Raw genomic sequence first — 22,844 nt, forward strand, 5'->3', positions numbered from 1 at the left:
TATATATATATTTTATACTATTCGCCATTTCCCGCATTAGCGAGGTAGCGTTGAGAACAGAGGACTGGGCCCTTGAGGGAATATCCTCACCTGGGCCCCTTCTCTGTTCCCTCTTTTGGAAAATTAAAAAAAAAAGTGAGAGGGGAGGATTTCCAGCCCCCCGCTCCCTCCCCTTTTAGTCGCCTTCTATGACACGCAGGGAATACGTGGGAAGTATTCTTTCTCCCCTATCCCCAGGAATAATATATATATATATATATATATATATATATATATATATATATATATATATATATATGTGTGTGTGTGTGTGGGTGGGTTGGGCCATCTTTCGTCTGTTTCCTTGCGCTGTAACATGGGAGACAAGTGACAAAGTATAATAAATAAATATATACACGCACACACAGTGAATCATTCAATGTTTCTTTATGGTCCACTGATTTAATAATAACTTTCTCCACTTATAGTAAAAACTTAAGCATTTTTTACAAACTCCACTTCTGATAGGTTAAGAATATTATAACTTACTTTATCATCTTTATTTTAAGAAAAAAAATTAAAAGCCTTGGATGAAAAGCGAAAGTGAGATGGTGAGGATAGAAATCTCATGCTAATGAAAAACAGATGCTACTTCTTTCCACTCTTCTTAATTCCACCAGATACTGAAAAGAAGAAAATTAGTTACAGTTGGCAGTAATATTATTGCTACTAACTACAGTACTGTACTACAAGAAGGTAACCAAGTTGTACCAGTGGTATATAGAAATTCTGGCTAACACTGTAAAGGGAACTTTTTTCACTTAGCAGTGAATAAATAACCACTCTAAGTGATATTTTATGCTGATTTTTTAAGTAATTAACACTACTTTCACCACTAATCCAATTTCCAAAGACTATCAGTGGGAACAGAGAATTTGGTGCCCGAGATATTAGACCTGTTTTTACATAAATTTTGGTCACTGATTCTAAATATGCCATCAGTTTTTCTCTATCAGCTCTGGTTATGGAGATATGAAATACCCATAATTGCTATGCATACATCTGATTGGGCACAAGGATTGATGACTACAAATTATTATTGTTGTCTTTATTAAAAGAAAAAGGCTTCATACAAGTAGAATCTGGTTATTCATTAAATTACATCCACAGAATCAGATAATGGCGAAACAAGCATAAAAAGTTATCACTGATACAATGTTCATTTACTCAGGCATCTCACAAAAGAGGCATTTCGAGGGTCCTGCAGTAATCTGCCATCATATGGGTATCCCAGCGTACCCGGTACCTTTCTTCCATGGTTCTTAAATCTTAGTGGAATCATTCACCCTGTTCCTCAGGTCACCAAGGTTGTCTGAGAAACAATCCAAGTGGCTGTGGAGGTAATGCACTATGATGCTCATTTAACAACAAAGTTGATGGAAAGAAGAGAACATGTTCTCCACTAGTTCAGAGTAATTATCTGCTTTATGGCTTCCAAAAAAATTCCTAACAACCACAGTGAATGATGACCATGCATCTGCCTCAGCATTGTTCATTGAATCTTGGAAATGTGGGTCTCATGATTTCCCTGATTTGTGACCCGTCAAAAATACCTGCCTTCAGCTTCTTCATGCTCAACGCTGGAAATTTTCTGCATATGTGGTCAAAGCAGTCCCCTTCTTTGTTCAAAGCCTTCACAAGGGTTCTGCAACTACAGTCTTTTCTTCAACCACCATGTTTTCTTTAAGAGGCCATTGTTTTCTCACCTAGGGCTCATCCTTAGCTCTACTATCCCAGAGACAGATAAAGCAGGGATACTTGTATCCACTCTGCTGACCCAGGAGAAAAGTCACCATCTTGAGATCCACACAGATTACCCATTGGTGATAACAGTATATCTTCTGTAAGAGCAGGGCAATTGTTTCCTGCTGTTCAGTCATCTTAGTTGAATGACCAATTATGATTGATCCATATTTGTTGCCATCATGTAGAAGCACACATTTTAAGCTCCACTTAGAACTATTTATGAATAACCGTCATTCACTTGGTACATATTCTGATACACCCATTTTCATCAGCAAGCCTTGAACATCAATGCAAAAAATGAAATAATTTTCCTCTGAGAAGAAGGGCAGTAAAGACATTTCTCTATTGTGATAGTACGTGATTTTGGTTCCTGGTGGCAATAAGTTCTTTACTGCTAGCCTGGACGTCAACAATTCTGCTGATTTCTTGGACAGATTTAACTCCCTAATGAGGTCATTGAGTCCCAGCTGACTAAAAACTTCTGCTACTAAAGAGGTTCCCTCAAGTACTGTCTACTGCAGAGGTAAAGGATTCATTTTCTTCAGGGAGCTCTTCCAGGTGAGGAAATGATGCAACAGGTATTTCATCTGAGTGCAAAAGGTCATTTTGCCGAGTCTAGGTCAAGATATGTCCATTTACTCTGATTACGTCCATTAACACCATTTATGCTAACCAGACATAAGTAACAGTCATTACAACTGTTACTCTGTTCTCTCCAGACCATTGGTATGCCAAACTTCACACATTTCCTCTTGCCATTAGTCCATCTGCCGCAGGTGTTCAACACAAGTTTTACAAGCAATGTGTGGAGTCCATGTCTTATCAAGGTTTCCTAGTTGTATTTTGAAATAGCTTAAGTATGCCCTTTCCGCAATATCAGAAATGGATTTTCTCTGTTCCATGAATGTGTACTCTCCACAAACATAGCAGAAAGAATCTGGATGATTCAAACATTTTCTTCATGAGGAAGCCATGTCATCAACCTGCAACTAGGGGGAAGGAGGAGGGAGGGAGGGTGAGAGACGAAAAAAAGGGCAGAAGTGGATTTAGGTAGACTGATGATGTAATACCAAGTAGCCTGCACAAGTACCTTGTAGCCTACCACAACACCAAGAATTATTCATTTCACACAGCCCAATTTGCAAAAAATTATTATAACAGTTGGTTGGGGGAAGAAGCAAACTCTCTGCACTCTTATGTATTCTAGGAAAGGAAATACAGTGTCCAGCTAACAACAACCTTTCGGTCCTTCCACCAGGCCCAGACTGACTCAGCGGGAAGAGGAGAGACATCACCATGGTGGGAAAAATATAATGTCACCAATGGCATTACACGTGAACACATGCTGTGGCATGCTCATAAGAGGTACATTTATTAATAAGTTCGTTGTCTCAAAACTAGAGCTGCTAGAAGGAAATGAAGGTCATATTCTTATTTGGTGGTGTGAATATACCTAGAATCAGGTCTAAAATCTGAGGCATCAAAGGACTTTTTTTAAAATTTTTCATGGACGAGTGAGGAAAAGTTACAGTGCCTAGTCTAATAGAAAACTTTTCTGAACAGTTGCTCTGTTTATAAAAGGGATTGATTTGTCCTTGTATGGAGTACCACTCTCACATTTGTGGTTCTAGAAGAGTTGGGTGGTTCTAGCTCTGTATCCTTACTTGACAGAGTTGAGTCAAAAGCAGTTTAGCTTATATACTGTCCTAAGCTAACTTCCAAACTTGATCCCCTTGCCCTGCACTGCAACATTGGTTCACTTTCCCTCTTCTGTAGGAATCACCTTGGTTTTTGCTCCTGAGAGCTGGCTGTTTGTGTACCCTTACCACCAGCTAGACCACACAATATTCGGCAAGTTGCTGCAACACATGATTATTATGTGGCTACTGGCAACTCAGGGGTGGGCCATTTTGATACCTACTTCTTTCCCTATGATGAAGCTTTGGAACTCTTTACCTTCTCATGTCTTTCCCAATAACTATGACCTTGTACTTTTCAAGACAGGTCTTTCAAATCCTGAAAGATTTTTGAATACTTTCCCTTGTCTTTTCTTTTTGTTTCATAATTCTCTCTAAAGGGGAAACAGAAGAGGGAGTCATGTGGGGAGTGCTCATCCTCCTCGAGGGCTCAGATTGGGGTGTCTAAATGTAAGTGGATGTAACCAAGATGAGAAAAAAGGGGAGATAGGTAGTATGTTTGAGGAAAGGAAACTGGATGTTTTGGCTCTGAGTGAAACGAAGCTCAAGGGTAAAGGGGAAGAGTGGTTTGGGAATGTTTGGGAGTAAAGTCAGGGATTAGTGAGAGGACAAGAGCAAAGGAATGAGTAGCACTCCTCCTGAAGAAGGAGTAGCGGAATATGTGATAGAAAGTACGAAAGTAAACTCTAGATTGATATGGGTAAAACTGAAAGTGGATGGAGAGAGAAGGGTGACGATTGGTGCCTATACACCTGGTCATGAGAAGAAAGATCATGAGAGGCATATGTTTTGGGAGCAGCTGAGTGTGTGTGTGTTTGCAGCTTTGATGCACGAGACCAGGTTATAGTGATGGGTGATCTGAAAGCCAAGGTGAGTAATGTAGCCGTTGAGGGTATAATTGGTGTACATGGGGTGTTAAGTGTTGTAAATGGAAATGGTGAAGTGCTTGTGGATTTGTGTGCTAAGAACGGAATGGTGATTGGGAATACCTGGTTTAAAAAGAGAGATATACATAAGTATACATATGTGAGCCAGAGAGATGGCCTTAGGGCATTATTGTATTACATGTTAATTGATAAGCATATAAAAGAGAGACTTTTGGATGTTAATGTGCTGAGAGGGGCAGCTGGAGGGATGTCTGATCACTATCTTGTGGAGGTGATGGTAAAGACTTGTTAAGGATTTCAGAAAAGAAGAGAGAATGTTGGGGGCAAGAGAGTGGTAAGAGTAAGTGAGCTTGGAAAGGAGACCTGTGTGAGGAAATAGTAGGAGAGATTGAGTGCAGAATGGCAAAAGGTGAGAGCAAATGACATATGGGGATTGCGGGAGGAATGGGATGTATTTAGGGAAGCAGTGATGGTTTGCACTTTAGATGCATGTGGTACAAGAAAGGTGGGAGGTGGGTAGATTAGAAAGGGTAGTGAATGGTGGGATGAAGAAGTAAGACTGTTAGTGAAAGAGAAGAGAAAGGAGTTTGGACCATTTTTGCAGGGAAGTAGTGCAGATGACTGGGAGATATATAAAGGAAAGCGGCAGGAGGTTCAAGGAAAGGTGCAAGAGGTGAAAAAGAGGGCAAATAAGATAGGGTGAGAGTATCATTAAATTTTAGGGAGAATAAAAAGATGTTTTGGAAGGAGGTAAATAAATTACGTAAGACAAGAGAACAAATGGGAACATCGGTGAAGGGGGGCAAATGGGGAGGTAATAACTAGTAGTGATGAAGTGAGGAGATGGAGTAATAATTTTGAAGGTCTGTTGAATGTGTTTGATGATAGAATGGCAGATATAAGGTGTTTTGGTCAGGGTGGTGTGCGAAGTGAGAGGGTCTGGGAGAATGGTTTGGTGAACAGAGAAGGGGTAGTGAAAGCTTTGCAGATGAAAGCTGGCAAGGTGCAGGTTTGGATGGTATTGCAGTGGAATTTATAATAATATATAAAAGGGGGGCTGTGTTGTTGATTGGCTGGTGAGGATATTCAATGTATGTATGGATCATGGTGAAGTGCCTGAGGACTGGTGGAATGCATGCATAGCGTCATTGTACAAAAGCAAAGGTGAGTGTTCAAATTACTGTGGCATAAGTTTATTGAGTATTCCTGGGAAATTATATGGAGGGTATTGATTGAGAGGGTGAAGGCATGTACAGAACATCAGATTGGGGAAGAGCAGTGTGGTTTCAGAAGTGGTTGAGGATGTGTGGATCAGGTGTTTGCTTTGAATAATGAATGTGAGAAATTCTTAGAAAAACAGATGGATTTGTATGTAGCATTTATGGATCTGGAGAAGGCATATGATATGGTGGATAGAGATGCTTTGTGGAAGGTTTTAAGAGTATATGTTGAGGGAGGTAAGTTGCTAGATGCAGTGAAAAGTTTTTACCAAGGGTGTAAGGCATGTGTACAAGCAGGAAGAGAGGAAAGTGATTGGTTCCCAGTGAGTGTCGGTTTGCCACAGGGGTGCGTAATATCTCCATGGTTGTTTAATTTGCTTATGGATGGGGTGGTTAGGGAGGTGAATGCAAGAGTTTTGGAGGGAAGGGCAAGCATGCAGTCTGCTGTGGATGAGAGGGCTTGGGAAGTGAGTCAGTTGTTGTTTGCTGATGGTACAGCACTGGTGGCTGATTCAGGTGAGAAACTGCATAAGTTGGTGACTGAGTTTGGTAAAGTGTGTGAAAGAAGAAAGTTGAGAGTAAATGTGAATAAAAGCAAGGTTATTAGGTTCAGTAGGGTTGAGGGCCAAGTTAACTGGCACACATGAGGGGGGAGGGGGTTGTTATTCCATGTGTGGCGAGGTGGCAATGGGAATGAATAAAGGCAGACAGTATGAATTATGTACATGTGTATATATGTATATGTCTGTGTGTGTATATATAAGTATACATTGAGATGTATATGTATGTATATACGCGTGTGTGGACGTGTATGTGGGTGGGTTGGGACATTCTTTCGTCTGTTTCCTTGCGCTACCTCACTAACGCGGGAGACAGCGACAAAGCAAAATAAATAAAACAATAGATAATATTATTTATTTATTTATTGTATATATGTATATATATATACATGTGTATATATATATATATATATATTTTTTTTTTTCATACTATTCGCCATTTCCCGCGATAGCGAGGTAGCGTTAAGAACAGAGGACTGGGCCTTTGAGGGAATATCCTCACCTGGCCCTCTTCTCTGTTCCTTCTTTAAAAAAAAAAAAAAAAAAAAAAAAAAAAAAAAAAAAAAAAGAGGGGAGGATTTCCAGCCCCCCGCTCCCTTCCCTTTTAGTCGCCTTCTACGACACGCAGGGAATACATGGGAAGTATTCTTTCTCCCCTATCCCCAGGACACAATATATATGGGGTTGTAAGGGAGGTAAATGCAAGAGTCCTGGAAAGAGGGGCAAGTATGAAGTCTGTTGGGGATGAGAGAGCTTGGGAAGTGAGTCAGTTGTTGTTCGCTGATGATACAGCGCTGGTGGCTGATTCATGTGAGAAACTGCAGAAGCTGGTGACTGAGTTTGGTAAAGTGTGTGGAAGAAGAAAGTTGAGAGTAAATGTGAATAAGAGCAAGGTTATTAGGTACAGTAGGGGTGAGGGTCAAGTCAATTGGGAGGTGAGTTTGAATGGAGAAAAACTGGAGGAAGTGAAGTGTTTTAGATATCTGGGAGTGGATCTGTCAGCGGATGGAACCATGGAAGCGGAAGTGGATCATAGGGTGGGGGAGGGGGCGAAAATTTTGGGAGCCTTGAAAAATGTGTGGAAGTCGAGAACATTATCTCGGAAAGCAAAAATGGGTATGTTTGAGGGAATAGTGGTTCCAACAATGTTGTATGGCTGCGAGGCGTGGGCTATGGATAGAGATGTGCGCAGGAGGATGGATGTGCTGGAAATGAGATGTTTGAGGACAATGTGTGGTGTGAGGTGGTTTGATCGAGTAAGTAACGTAAGGGTGAGAGAGATGTGTGGAAATAAAAAGAGCGTGGTTGAGAGAGCAGAAGAGGGTGTTTTGAAATGGTTTGGGCACATGGAGAGAATGAGTGAGGAGAGATTGACCAAGAGGATATATGTGTCGGAGGTGGAGGGAACGAGGAGAAGAGGGAGACCAAATTGGAGGTGGAAAGATGGAGTGAAAAAGATTTTGTGTGATCGGGGCCTGAACATGCAGGAGGGTGAAAGGAGGGCAAGAAATAGAGTGAATTGGAGTCATGTGGTATACAGGGGTTGACGTGCTGTCAGTGGATTGAAGCAAGGCATGTGAAGCGTCTGGGGTAAACCATGGAAAGCTGTGTAGGTATGTATATTTGCGTGTGTGGACGTGTGTATATACATGTGTATGGGGGGGGGGTTGGGCCATTTCTTTCGTCTGTTTCCTTGCGCTACCTCGCAAACGCGGGAGACAGCGACAAAGTATAAAAAAAAAAAAAAAAAAAAAAAAAAAAAAAAAAAAAAAAATATATATATATATATATATATATATATATATATATATATATATATAACTGGAGGAAGTGAAGTGTTTTAGATATCTGGGAGTGGATTTGGCAGTGGATGGAACCATGGAAGTGGAAGTGAATCATAAGGTGGGGGAGGGGGCTAAAATTCTGGGAGCGTTGAGGAGTGTGTGGAAGTCGAGAACATTATCTTGGAAAGCAAAAATGGGTATGTTTGAAGGAATAGTGGTTCCAACAATGTTGTATTGTTGCGAGGCGTGGGCTATGGATAGAGTTGTGCGCAGGAGGGTGGATGTGCTGGAAATGAGATGTTTGAAGACAATATGTGGTGTGAGGTGGTTTGATTAAGTAATAATAGGGTATGAGAGGTGTGGTAATAAAAAGAGTGTGGTTGAAAGAGCAGAAGAGGGTGTTTTGAAATGGTTTGGTCACATGGAGAGAATGAGTGAGGAAAGACTGACAAAGAGGATATATGTGTCAGAGGTGGAGGGAACGAGGAGAAGTGGGAGACCAAAGTGGAGGTGGAAAGATGGAGTGAAAAAGATTTTGAGTGATCGGGGCCTGAACATGCAGGAGGGTGAAAGGCGTGCAAGGAATAGAGTGAATTGGCACGATGTGGTATACCGGGGCCGACGTGCTGTCAATGGATTGAAACAGGGCATGTGAAACGTCTGGGGTAAACCATGGAAAGTTTTGTGGGGCCTGGATGTGGAAAGGGGGCTGTGGTTTCGGTGCATTATTACATGACAGCTAGAGACTGAGTGTGAACGAATGGGGCCTTTGTTGTCTTTTCCTAGCACTACCTCGCACACATGAGGGGGGAGGAGGTTGTTATTACATGTGTGGTGAGGGGAATGAATAAAGGCAGACTATGAATTATGTTTTTTTTTTTTTTTTTTTGCTTTGTCGCTGTCTCCCGCGTTTGCGAGGTAGTGCAAGGAAACAGACGAAAGAAATGGCCCAACCCACCCCATACACATGTATATACATACGTCCACACACGCAAATATACATACCTACACAGCTTTCCATGGTCTACCCCAGACGCTTCACATGCCCTGATTCAATCCACTGACAGCACGTCAACCCCGGTATGCCACATCGATCCAATTCACTCTATTCCTTGCCCTCCTTTCACCCTCCTGCATGTTTAGGCCCCGATCACACAAAATCTTTTTCACTCCATCTTTCCCCCTCCAATTTGGTCTCCCACTTCTCCTCGTTCCCTCCACCTCCGACACATATATCCTCTTGGTCAATCTTTCCTCACTCATTCTCTCCATGTGCCCAAACCATTTCAAAACACCCTCTTCTGCTCTCTCAACCACGCTCTTTTTATTTCCACACTTCTCTCTTACCCTTACGTTACTTACTCGATCAAACTACCTCACACCACACATTGTCCTCAAACATCTCATTTCCAGCACATCCATCCTCCTGTGCACAACTCTATCCATAGCCCACGCCTCGCAACCATACAACATTGTTGGAACCACTATTCCCTCAAACATAGCCATTTTTGCTTTCTGAGATAATGTTCTCGACTTCCACACATTCGTCAAGGCTCCCAGGATTTTCGCCCCCTCCCCCACCCTATGATTCACTTCCGCTTCCATGGTTCCATCTGCTGCCAGATCCACTCCCAGATATCTAAAACACTTTACTTCCTCCAGTTTTTTTCCATTCAAACTTACCTCCCAATTGACTTGACCCTCAACCCTACTGTACCTAATAACCTTGCTCTTATTCACATTTACTCTTAACTTTCTTCTTTCACACACTTTACCAAACTCAGTCACCAGCTTCTGCAGTTTCTCACATGAATCAGCCACCAGCGCTGTATCATCAGCGAACAACAACTGACTCACTTCCCAAGCTCTCTCATCCCCAACAGACTTCATACTTGCCCCTCTTTCCAAAACTCTTGCATTTACCTCCCTAACAACCCCATCCATAAACAAATTATACAACCATGGAGACATCACACACCCCTGGCGCAAACCTACATTCACTGAGAACCAATCACTTTCCTCTCTTCCTACACGTACACATGCCATACATCCTCAATAAAAACTTTTCACTGCTTCTAACAACTTGCCTCCCACACCATATATTCTTAATACCTTCCACAGAGCATCTCTATCAACTCTATCATATGCCTTCTCCAGATCCATAAATGCTACATACAAATCCATTTGCTTTTCTAAGTATTTCTCACATACATTCTTCAAAGCAAACACCTGATCCACACATCCTCTACCACTTCTGAAACCACACTGCTCTTCCCCAATCTGATGCTCTGTACATGCCTTCACCCTCTCAATCAATACCCTCCCATATAATTTACCAGGAATACTCAACAAACTTATACCTCTGTAATTTGAGCACTCTTATCCCCTTTGCCTTTGTACAATGGCACTATGCATGCATTCCGCCAATCCTCAGGCACCTCACCATGAGTCATACATACATTAAATAACCTTACCAACCAGTCAATAATACAGTCACCCCCTTTTTTAATAAATTCCACTGCAATACCATCCAAACCTGCTGTCTTGCCGGCTTTCATCTTCCGCAAAGCTTTTATTACCTCTTCTCTGTTTACCAAATCATTTTCCCTAACCCTCTCACTTTGCACACCACCTCGACCAAAACACCCTATATCTGCCACTCTATCATCAAACACATTCAACAAACCTTCAAAATATTCACTCCATCTCCTCACATCTCCACTACTTGTTATCACCTCCCCATTTGTGCCCTTCACTGAAGTTCCCATTTGCTCCCTTGTCTTACGCACTTTATTTACCTCCTTCCAGAACATCTTTTTATTCTCCCTAAAATTTAATGATACTCTCTCACCCCAACTCTCATTTGCCCTCTTTTTCACATCTTGCACCTTTCTCTTGACCTCCTGTCTCTTTCTTTTATACATCTCCCACTCAATTGCATATATATATATATATATATATATATATTTTCTTTCATACTATTTGCCATTTCCCGCGATAGCGAGGTAGCGTTAAGAACAGAGGACTGGGTCATTGAGGGAATATCCTCACCTGGCCCTCTTCTCTGTTCCTTCTTTTGGGGGAAAAAAAAAAAAAAAAAAAAAAAAAAAACGAGAGGGGAGGATTTCCAGCCTCCCGCTCCCTTCCCTTTTAGTCGCCTTCTACGACACGCAGGGAATACGTGGGAAGTATTCTTTCTCCCCTATCCCATATATATATATATATATACACACACACACACACAGACATATACATATATACACATGTACATAATTCATACTGTCTGCCTTTATTCATTCCCATCGCCACCCACCACACATGAAATAACAACCCCCTCCCCCCACATGTGCGTGAGGTAGCGCTAGGAAAAGACAACAAAGGCCACATTCGTTCACACTCAAGTGTCTAGCTGTCATGCATAATGCACTGAAACCACAGCTCCCTTTCCACATCCAGGCCCCACAGAGCTTTCCATGGTTTACCCCAGACGCTTCACATGCCCTGGTTCAATCCACTGACAGCATGTCGACCCCGGCATACCATATCGTTCCAATTCACTCTACTCCTTGCACGCCTTTCACCCTCCTGCATGTTCAGGCCCTAATCACTCAAAATCTTTTTCATTCCATCCTTCCACCTCCAATTTGGTCTCCCACTTCTCCTCGTTCCCTCCACCTCTGACACATATATCCTCTTGGTCAATCCTTCCTCGCTCATTCTCTCCATGTGACCAAACTATTTCAAAACACCCTCTTCTGCTCTCTCAACCACACTCTTTTTATTACCACACATCTCTCTTACCCTTTCATTACTTACTCGATCAAACCACCTCATCACATATTGTCCTCAAATATCTAATTTCCAGCACATCCACCCTCCTCCACACAACTCTATAGCTCACACCTCGCAACCATATAACATTGTTGGAACCACTTCATACATACCCATTTTTGCTTTCCAAGATAACGTTCTCGACTTCCACACATTTTTCATACTATTCACCATTTCCCGCATTAGCGAGGTAGCATTAAGAACTTATGACTGGACCTTTGAGGGAATATCCTCACCTGGCCCCCTTCTCTGTTCCTTCTTTTGGAAAAAAAAAAAAAAAAAAAAAAAGAGAGGGGAGGATTTCCAGCCACCCACTCCCTTCCCTTTTAGTCGCCTTCTACGACACGCAGGGAATACATGGGAAGTATTCTTTCTCCCCTATCCACAGGGATAATATATATATATATATGAACCCATTCTCCAGGAAGATGTCTTGAGGTCTTCTATTAATGACCATAGGAAGAAGAAAAGACGAGGAATGGACCGTTTCAAGACAAGATGCCCGCGCCTGGCTAAAGCCTGACGCATCTTGGACAACAGTGACCTATTACAGCTCCACTTGGAAGTATCAACAACTTCTAGGTCGCAAGAAGAAACTCCAAACTGAGAGTGGCGGACCACACTTTTGACATTTCTGTATATACGAGCAAAGGTGGTCTTCAGTGGACTTGCGCATATCGTTTGTAATTTGAAGACTGAGACCAAGTCTTGGTTGGTTATCATGCTTTGTGTTGCCCTGCTCAGTGTCTCCAATCACGTGCCTCAGGTTAGCCACTCTCCAAAGTAAATGGGTATGTATTTTTTTTTTTTTTTTTGCCGATGTCTCCCGCGTTTGCGAGGTAGCGCAAGGAAACAGACGAAAGAAATGGCCCAACCCACCCCCATACACATGTATATACATACGTCCACACACGCAAATATACATACCTACACAGCTTTCCATGGTTTACCCCAGACGCTTCACATGCCCTGATTCAATCCACTGACAGCACGTCAACCCCGGTATGCCACATCGATCCAATTCACTCTATTCCTTGCCCTCCTTTCACCCTCCTGCATGTTCAGGCCCCGATCACACAAAATCTTTTTCACTCCATCTTTCCACCTCCAATTTGGTCTCCCACTTCTCCTCGTTCCCTCTAACTCCGACACATATATCCTCTTGGTCAATCTTTCCTCACTCATTCTCTCCATGTGCCCAAACCATTTCAAAACACCCTCTTCTGCTCTCTCAACCACGCTCTTTTTATTTCCACACTTCTCTCTTACCCTTACGTTACTTACTCGATCAAACTACCTCACACCACACATTGTCCTCAAACATCTCATTTCCAGCACATCCATCCTCCTGTGCACAACTCTATCCATAGCCCACGCCTCGCAACCATACAACATTGTTGGAACCACTATTCCCTCAAACATAGCCATTTTTGCTTTCTGAGATAATGTTCTCGACTTCCACACATTCGTCAAGGCTCCCAGGATTTTCGCCCCCTCCCCCACCCTATGATTCACTTCCGCTTCCATGGTTCCATCTGCTGCCAGATCCACTCCCAGATATCTAAAACACTTTACTTCCTCCAGTTTTTTTCCATTCAAACTTACCTCCCAATTGACTTGACCCTCAACCCTACTGTACCTAATAACCTTGCTCTTATTCACATTTACTCTTAACTTTCTTCTTTCACACACTTTACCAAACTCAGTCACCAGCTTCTGCAGTTTCTCACATGAATCAGCCACCAGCGCTGTATCATCAGCGAACAACAACTGACTCACTTCCCAAGCTCTCTCATCCCCAACAGACTTCATACTTGCCCCTCTTTCCAAAACTCTTGCATTTACCTCCCTAACAACCCCATCCATAAACAAATTATACAACCATGGAGACATCACACACCCCTGGCGCAAACCTACATTCACTGAGAACCAATCACTTTCCTCTCTTCCTACACGTACACATGCCATACATCCTCAATAAAAACTTTTCACTGCTTCTAACAACTTGCCTCCCACACCATATATTCTTAATACCTTCCACAGAGCATCTCTATCAACTCTATCATATGCCTTCTCCAGATCCATAAATGCTACATACAAATCCATTTGCTTTTCTAAGTATTTCTCACATACATTCTTCAAAGCAAACACCTGATCCACACATCCTCTACCACTTCTGAAACCACACTGCTCTTCCCCAATCTGATGCTCTGTACATGCCTTCACCCTCTCAATCAATACCCTCCCATATAATTTACCAGGAATACTCAACAAACTTATACCTCTGTAATTTGAGCACTCTTATCCCCTTTGCCTTTGTACAATGGCACTATGCATGCATTCCGCCAATCCTCAGGCACCTCACCATGAGTCATACATACATTAAATAACCTTACCAACCAGTCAATAATACAGTCACCCCCTTTTTTAATAAATTCCACTGCAATACCATCCAAACCTGCTGTCTTGCCGGCTTTCATCTTCCGCAAAGCTTTTATTACCTCTTCTCTGTTTACCAAATCATTTTCCCTAACCCTCTCACTTTGCACACCACCTCGACCAAAACACCCTATATCTGCCACTCTATCATCAAACACATTCAACAAACCTTCAAAATATTCACTCCATCTCCTCACATCTCCACTACTTGTTATCACCTCCCCATTTGTGCCCTTCACTGAAGTTCCCATTTGCTCCCTTGTCTTACGCACTTTATTTACCTCCTTCCAGAACATCTTTTTATTCTCCCTAAAATTTAATGATACTCTCTCACCCCAACTCTCATTTGCCCTCTTTTTCACATCTTGCACCTTTCTCTTGACCTCCTGTCTCTTTCTTTTATACATCTCCCACTCAATTGCATATATATATATATATATATATATATATATTTTCTTTCATACTATTTGCCATTTCCCGCGATAGCGAGGTAGCGTTAAGAACAGAGGACTGGGTCATTGAGGGAATATCCTCACCTGGCCCTCTTCTCTGTTCCTTCTTTTGGGGGAAAAAAAAAAAAAAAAAAAAAAAAAAAAAAAAAAAAAACGAGAGGGGAGGATTTCCAGCCTCCCGCTCCCTTCCCTTTTAGTTGCCTTCTACGACACGCAGGGAATACGTGGGAAGTATTCTTTCTCCCCTATCCCATATATATATATATATATATATATATATATATATATATATATATATATATATATATACACACACACACACAGAGACATATACATATATACACATGTACATAATTCATACTGTCTGCCTTTATTCATTCCCATCGCCACCCACCACACATGAAATAACAACCCCCTCCCCCCACATGTGCGCGAGGTAGCGCTAGGAAAAGACAACAAAGGCCACATTCGTTCACAGCTCCCTTTCCACATCCAGGCCCCACAGAGCTTTCCATGGTTTACCCCAGACGCTTCACATGCCCTGGTTCAATCCACTGACAGCATGTCGACCCCGGCATACCATATCGTTCCAATTCACTCTACTCCTTGCACGCCTTTCACCCTCCTGCATGTTCAGGCCCTAATCACTCAAAATCTTTTTCATTCCATCCTTCCACCTCCAATTTGGTCTCCCACTTCTCCTCGTTCCCTCCACCTCTGACACATATATCCTCTTGGTCAATCCTTCCTCGCTCATTCTCTCCATGTGACCAAACTATTTCAAAACACCCTCTTCTGCTCTCTCAACCACACTCTTTTTATTACCACACATCTCTCTTACCCTTTCATTACTTACTCGATCAAACCACCTCATCACATATTGTCCTCAAATATCTAATTTCCAGCACATCCACCCTCCTCCACACAACTCTATAGCTCACACCTCGCAACCATATAACATTGTTGGAACCACTTCATACATACCCATTTTTGCTTTCCAAGATAACGTTCTCGACTTCCACACATTTTTCATACTATTCACCATTTCCCGCATTAGCGAGGTAGCATTAAGAACTTATGACTGGACCTTTGAGGGAATATCCTCACCTGGCCCCCTTCTCTGTTCCTTCTTTTGGAAAAAAAAAAAAAAAAAAAAAAAGAGAGGGGAGGATTTCCAGCCACCCACTCCCTTCCCTTTTAGTCGCCTTCTACGACACGCAGGGAATACATGGGAAGTATTCTTTCTCCCCTATCCACAGGGATAATATATATATATATATGAACCCATTCTCCAGGAAGATGTCTTGAGGTCTTCTATTAATGACCATAGGAAGAAGAAAAGACGAGGAATGGACCGTTTCAAGACAAGATGCCCGCGCCTGGCTAAAGCCTGACGCATCTTGGACAACAGTGACCTATTACAGCTCCACTTGGAAGTATCAACAACTTCTAGGTCGCAAGAAGAAACTCCAAACTGAGAGTGGCGGACCACACTTTTGACATTTCTGTATATACGAGCAAAGGTGGTCTTCAGTGGACTTGCGCATATCGTTTGTAATTTGAAGACTGAGACCAAGTCTTGGTTGGTTATCATGCTTTGTGTTGCCCTGCTCAGTGTCTCCAATCACGTGCCTCAGGTTAGCCACTCTCCAAAGTAAATGGGTATGTATTTTTTTTTTTTTTTTTTTTGCCGTGTCTCCCGCGTTTGCGAGGTAGCGCAAGGAAACAGACGAAAGAAATGGCCCAACCCACCCCCATACACATGTATATACATACGTCCACACACGCAAATATACATACCTAAACAGCTTTCCATGGTTTACCCCAGACTCTTCACATGCCCTGATTCAATCCACTGACAGCACGTCAACCCCGGTATACCAAATCGATCCAATTCACTCTATTCCTTGCCCTCCTTTCACCCTCCTGCATGTTCAGGCCCCGATCACACAAAATCTTTTTCACTCCATCTTTCCACCTCCAATTTGGTCTCCCACTTCTCCTCGTTCCCTCTAACTCCGACACATATATCCTCTTGGTCAATCTTTCCTCACTCATTCTCTCAATGTGCCCAAACCATTTCAAAACACCCTCTTCTGCTCTCTCAACCACGCTCTTTTTATTTCCACACATCTCTCTCACCCTTACGTTACTTACTCGATCAGAGTAAGTTTTCAATATATATGTATATATGTATATATATATATATATATATATCCTCTGTTCCTAACGCTACCTCGCAAACGCGGGAGACAGCGACAAAGCAAAATGAATAAATAAATAAATATATATATCCAATTTGCTCTATCTTGTGCATGCCTCTCATCATCTTTTATGCTCAGGCTCCCATAATAAAATGCTTCTCACCCTCCATCCTTCCATCTCCCTGGTCTCCACCACCCCCGTCATTCCCTCCACTTTTGATATATCCTCGTCAGTCCCTTTTCTCTCATCCTCTATAAGTCCAAAACATTTTAGCACACCCTCTTCAGCTCTTGTAGTCACACTCAGCTTATTAACATGTCTTTCTCTTACAGTGTCATTCTTTACACAATCAACCCTACTCATACCAAATATCGTCCTCATGCATTTCTAACACATCCACCCTCTTCTGTTCTTTTGTATTTAGAGCCCATAACTTGCATCCATACAACACTGGCACTAGGATGTGATCTAACATATTCATCTCTAACCTCACAGATAGTGATCTCTTTCCACACATTCCCTAGCACACCCATGACCTTTGTCCTGGCTCATTATATTGATTAATCACCTCATATAGTTCAATTCAATGCCATGTCCACTCCCACATAACTAAATCACTTCACTTCCTCCAGATTCTTTCCATTCAGTCTCATACTCTGAATATGTCTCTCCTCACAGTCTTTTATTTACGATAACTTTCTCCTTTTAGACATCAGTTTCTGCAGTTTCTAACACGAGTCTGCTACTATAGCCATGACAACCACAAACATGGCTATACACTGTAGACCTACATCTCTCCCCATAACCTTTGCCATAAGCTCCTGAACAATTTACAGATTATACAGCCTTGGTGATGTCTTACCCTTGATGCAGACTCACTTTCAACTTGAACCAATCAGTCTCTTCCATTCCTACCGGCAAATATGCCATACTTTCTGGATAAGAAATCCGTGCTGCTTCTAGATGTTTTCCTCCAACTCCATATTTTCATAGCACCCTCTACAAGGCATCTCTATCAACCCCTTCATGTGCTTCTTTTCCAGACCCTACGTGCTGAATTCAATCTGTCTTTTTCCTCATGCATTTCTCATATTCTTCAAAGCAAACAGCTGTGTCTGTGTTCCTAGCAATGCCTTGTTAACCTGGAAACAGCCAAGATTTATGAAACAATCCAACAAATGGTGCAGTTCTAAAGAGTACAAAACACATTTTGGGAAGAAAATATAAAGTAAAACAACAAAACTTATTGGAAACAGAAAATATGCCAGGGGAGCATCAAGAACAAACAAAGAAGAGGCAAACAGTGAGTGCTTAGAGTAAGGAACTATTGTAACAAAGATCTCTATAAATACTGTTATGGAAGTATGCAGGCTTCATAAAATAGCTGTCTTGTATATCACACTGATTATCTCTGAGCACAGGGAAGAAAGAATCCTACCCACATACCTCCTGCATGTTACACAAAATGATGACAAAGGGTGGGAAAAGAGTGTAGTGAATCTAACCCTCTTTTGCAGTTTTACCTTCCATAAGAAGTATCAGTAGCATCAGCTAAACAAGCAATTTTTTCTCTGGTTCAGTAATGCTATCTTGCTATAGCATTACTGGTCAACAAGTATGTAAGAAACAAAAAATTTTTTATTTTCATCTTTCATACCTGTTTGCCATTTCCTATCTTTGCAACGTAGCATCAGGAACATCTGATGACTTTTCATTGTTGTAATTTTCATATTTTGGTGATATTCAATTTCATTTTTTGCTGTTTAATGATTCAAATCTACAAAAACCACATTTTCCTACAATCCCTCTACTGGTGTGATGCTATGTTAAACTAAACTATATTACATATAAGTTTTCTATTTCAAGATAGCAGAAAACATTTTTCTACAATCCCACTACTGGTGTGATGCTATGTTAAACTAAACTATATTACATATAAGTTTTCTATTTCAAGATAGCAGAAAATTTTAAGGCTGAGCGACTCATAATTCATCTCAAATTCAACTGGAGACATTAACATCCTTAAGCTCCACAGGGATTAGGAAACACTAACTTTAGAGGGGAAGCTTTGCCTTGCTTCACGAGATGTCCACTTTTTGATTGTTGCCAGTAAAATCTAATAAATGAACAAAAAGTATGTCTGACTGCATCATTGTCTGTTATGACCTTACCTAGCGGTCCACCCTTGGCTGCACGTGCCTGCATCTCTTTCAGCTTTTTATCCTCTTCCTTCTTCTTCTCTAAGAAAGCCTTATCGTCCTGAAATGCAGAATTAAAAGAATGCATTGGGACTCAATAAAAAAAAAATGCATAAGGAGCAACCATACCATGAGAGGTCCCTCCCATCAACACAATACCCTTCCCAATTAATGTACATGAACATGTATTAGTTCTATAAATACAAGATATATTCTGTAAAGGAAAATATAGAGCTAAAATTTTTTTGTGTATTGGTAAGCTTTACTTCAAGCATATGCTTCAAAATTAATAAACATGGAACACAGGTATCTACAGATGAGGAATCAGTACTAGGTGGAGCTTCTGCTAACATATAAAGAACCAGGAGCTGACTGCAGTGGCGTATCTAGGGTATGGCAGGTAAGGCAGGTGCCTTGGGTGCCACTCAATAGGTTTTTGTTTGACATATGCTACCCAAATGACATTTTTAACAGTTTGGTTCTGAGAGATAAAAAAGAAACTCGCATACTTTTCAACAATCATAATATTATGCCGCTATCAATTGCATTACCGCTTCTATGTTACAGTTTTGATCAAATAAGTCTAACTTTTAGTCTTTAAAGAGTTTATAAAAATTTAAGTTTGGCCCAACTCTTCAACAGTTTAAAATCACACTGTATATATTTTCATATACATCCACTGTGTGTACATTTTAAATCAAGCCAGGGGTGCAATTTCAGTGCTTGCCACAGGTGCTATTTCCCCTAGATACGCCCCTGGCTGACTGGTGAGATTCATCAACCCTGACTGTGTAGCACGTTGTGCTTCACTTAAAAGCCACTCTCACAAAAGGCTTGTTATTTCTCCTAGAGTAAACCAAGGCTTATATGTGAGGAGGATGATAATTCCACAGCAAAACTATTCAAAAGGAGTACTGTATAATTATGGTCAGTCCTAGTCACAGGTGTCTACACAAACTTTTACTTGGTTGATTTACTTTCCTTACAAGATGTTCTTTCACTTATAAAAATCATTTTCAAATAAAAAAACATCATTTTTCAAAAAGACTGGAAAGTATAGCATTGCATCACTGGGATACTGAAAAAAAATTACACAGAAAACTCTCAAAATGAAAAATTTCCTTAGTTTACATTGTCTCCTACAGTCCTATAGTATTAGTCTCCTATAGTAACAAGTGTACTTCACCAACCCTCCCGCAATCTTCAAGTTCAGCGGTCTAATTGGATTTTGGAGCTTAAGAATACCAGTGTAGTGCTTTGAATTTAAATGAAAAAACACATTTCTGGTGTTATAAGACATGAATGTTCATGTGGAAGAGGAAATAGATAATGCAGTGCCGTGGATTTAATGTGTCATATGAGGAATTTTTGGGCACATATCATTCTTCCACTTTCATCAGTTTGTAAATGTATTTATAAAGTGAAAACAGCTCTATTGGTCTCTGAGCAAACATCAGGTGGATATTTTGTTACAGACGTCTGCAAAACAGTTTGACAACATCCTGCTATGCACGAGCATGTTTGCAAATTATCTTTGTATGTCGGATTTTTTTTATATAGGAGGCTCCAATCACAGACAAAATTCCACATCATGGCCAAGCGTTACTTGAAATATAAGAGGATTACAAAAGGGAAAAAGAAGAGACAAATGAAAGTAATGAAAATTTTTGGAGGAACTGAAAACCTATAAAATTTTAAAATGTGCCAGATGTCCATCCTGTCAAAGTTGATACATATTTGACAAAAATGGTACAAATCAATACGATACACTATGAGCACTTCATGTGGAGTGGTTTTACACCGTAATTTCCCTCTAATTCATGACCCTGCCCACTTTGTTTGGACTTCGCCTTGTAGGATTGAAAAAAAAAAAATGAAAGAAGGGAATTCCTGGTACCATTTTCCATAAAATCAATAAACTAACACACAATCCTGGGCTTCTGATAAATTACCAATTTCAGTGAGGATGAACTGATAGCCACAGACAATCCCAACACAAGAATCCTAACCTAGCTTAAAAGAACCTAACATTCTTTACTGTGAATAGTTTGACAGATAATTGCCTAGTTTAGCTCTGCACTGCTATTAGCTTTGAATGCTGATAAGGTGTTCTGCTATGTAGGTGTTTACAGTATGTAAACGTGTAAAATATCAATAGAACCTCAAGAAACCTTATCTAACGGTTAAAATATCAGAAATGCTGTCTATATATTTTTGTATCTGCTGCGAAGGACCTCACTTTGTCGTCTTGTAATATTCTGTGTAATTGGCAAATTTCAACAAAAAATATTGAATTTTTAAGATAAATCTTTCAATAAGTGTATCACTTTTACGTTCACCCAACATTAATCCCTGATATACCACTACTGCCTTACTTGAAATCATTTCAATACAAAGGATGAGTTCATTTCTCCATATGTATTTCTGTTGTTATACCGAATTATAAAAATAATCTAATATACATGTCGACACGTCCAAATACCTACGATGATTAGGAAAAAAACATAGTTACTGCTTTATAAATAGAATGAATCCACTGATATGATTTTCATCGATAATATTAAGATCACGACATTCCGACAGTGAAATGAAAAACACTCATCCATGAGTAGGCCTTAAAGCTACTCAACTTAAAACTTGCAGAGTAAATGTTATCATTCTTGCCTCTCATATTTCACCATATACCGATAAGATAGCCAATGTTCATGGTAGCTGGTCTATAGAAAGTCACAAACAATAGATCATCCTGCAGACCAACTAATTCACAGGACCTAATGCAGCAACAAAGACACTCATAGCGCCATACTCACATCGTCTACGTCGGCGTTTTGCTTCTTGGGCGCCTTCAGAGGCTTCTTCTTACCACCTGCAATAAAAAAAAAGGGATAGTTAATGTCCAAGCTTACATCTTGCAACTTTATAGGATAAACAGATATCCACTGCCAAAGCTCCTTACCTGCACGGGAAGACATCTCGGCCAACACGTCCTTGTCCAATTCTTGCCTACTGCCAGCTCGAGTGCTCACCAGTGAGCATGGATGACGGACCAGATATGGATTCTCTATCACCGGATTGTGTCACCGTGAGAAGGAAACAAATCTTTTATTTCTTGCCTTAAATCTCTTAAATATTTAAAAAAAAATTGAATTAGAAGCTTTCTGATTTTTTCTTGAACTGACAAGTACAAAAAGAACAAATACCTTACTAAAAACTTTATTTGAAATACAATACTTATACTGGGTATATGAATCAGTACGACACTTTCCAGAATTTCTCAGAATTATATCTTCGCCGCTAAATTTAAAAATGACAATAATTCTTTTTTTTTTTATCTCTGGCATATAAAGTATTTTCTACTTTTCCTGCATAGTGAAGAAATTCTCACAAAAACTGAATTATCCTTACACAAATGCGTCCCGTGGGCGTCAATACGAACAACTGGATCCATCCGGTATAGTATACCGCATGGACACCAGCTTCTCATCACTGATGCAGGATTATTTCCTCATGGAGAACAAGAACGTATATATTGCCCATGACACATCCTCTGACTTCCACGTCAAGTCTAGACTCTCTAGAACACCTCTGCTGTCCACGAGGCGTCTTCCCCATACTCGATTCATATGTACTTAAACGTTACATACACATTCTTCACGATAGTTATATTGCCTGAAAGATATCTGTGCTCGCTTTTGCACATCCTCTACACGTCTTGACTTTTCAACATGTGTCTGCAATAAAAATGATGTTATAGATACTGCAATTACAATTTACGTGTTGGAGGGA

General features: G+C 40.8%; 1 long non-coding RNA gene across 2 annotated transcripts; it reads right to left on the reverse strand.

The window, feature by feature from the left end:
- Positions 1–524: 524 nt before the first annotated feature.
- On the reverse strand, positions 525–22,789 carry LOC139747632 (uncharacterized). Of its 2 annotated transcripts, none has more exons than XR_011712427.1 (5): positions 22,464–22,789; positions 22,015–22,180; positions 21,869–21,924; positions 19,032–19,119; positions 525–662 (listed from the first exon to the last, which is right to left on the reverse strand). It is a non-coding gene; the product is annotated as an uncharacterized lncRNA (long non-coding RNA). The 2 variants fall into 2 exon arrangements; XR_011712428.1 differs by having other exon boundaries at positions 22,015–22,119; positions 22,464–22,527.
- Positions 22,790–22,844: the final 55 nt, after the last annotated feature.

The sequence above is a fragment of the Panulirus ornatus genome, chromosome 5 (assembly GCF_036320965.1).
Source record: "Panulirus ornatus isolate Po-2019 chromosome 5, ASM3632096v1, whole genome shotgun sequence".
In the NCBI taxonomy this organism is placed as follows: Eukaryota; Metazoa; Arthropoda; class Malacostraca; order Decapoda; family Palinuridae; genus Panulirus; species Panulirus ornatus.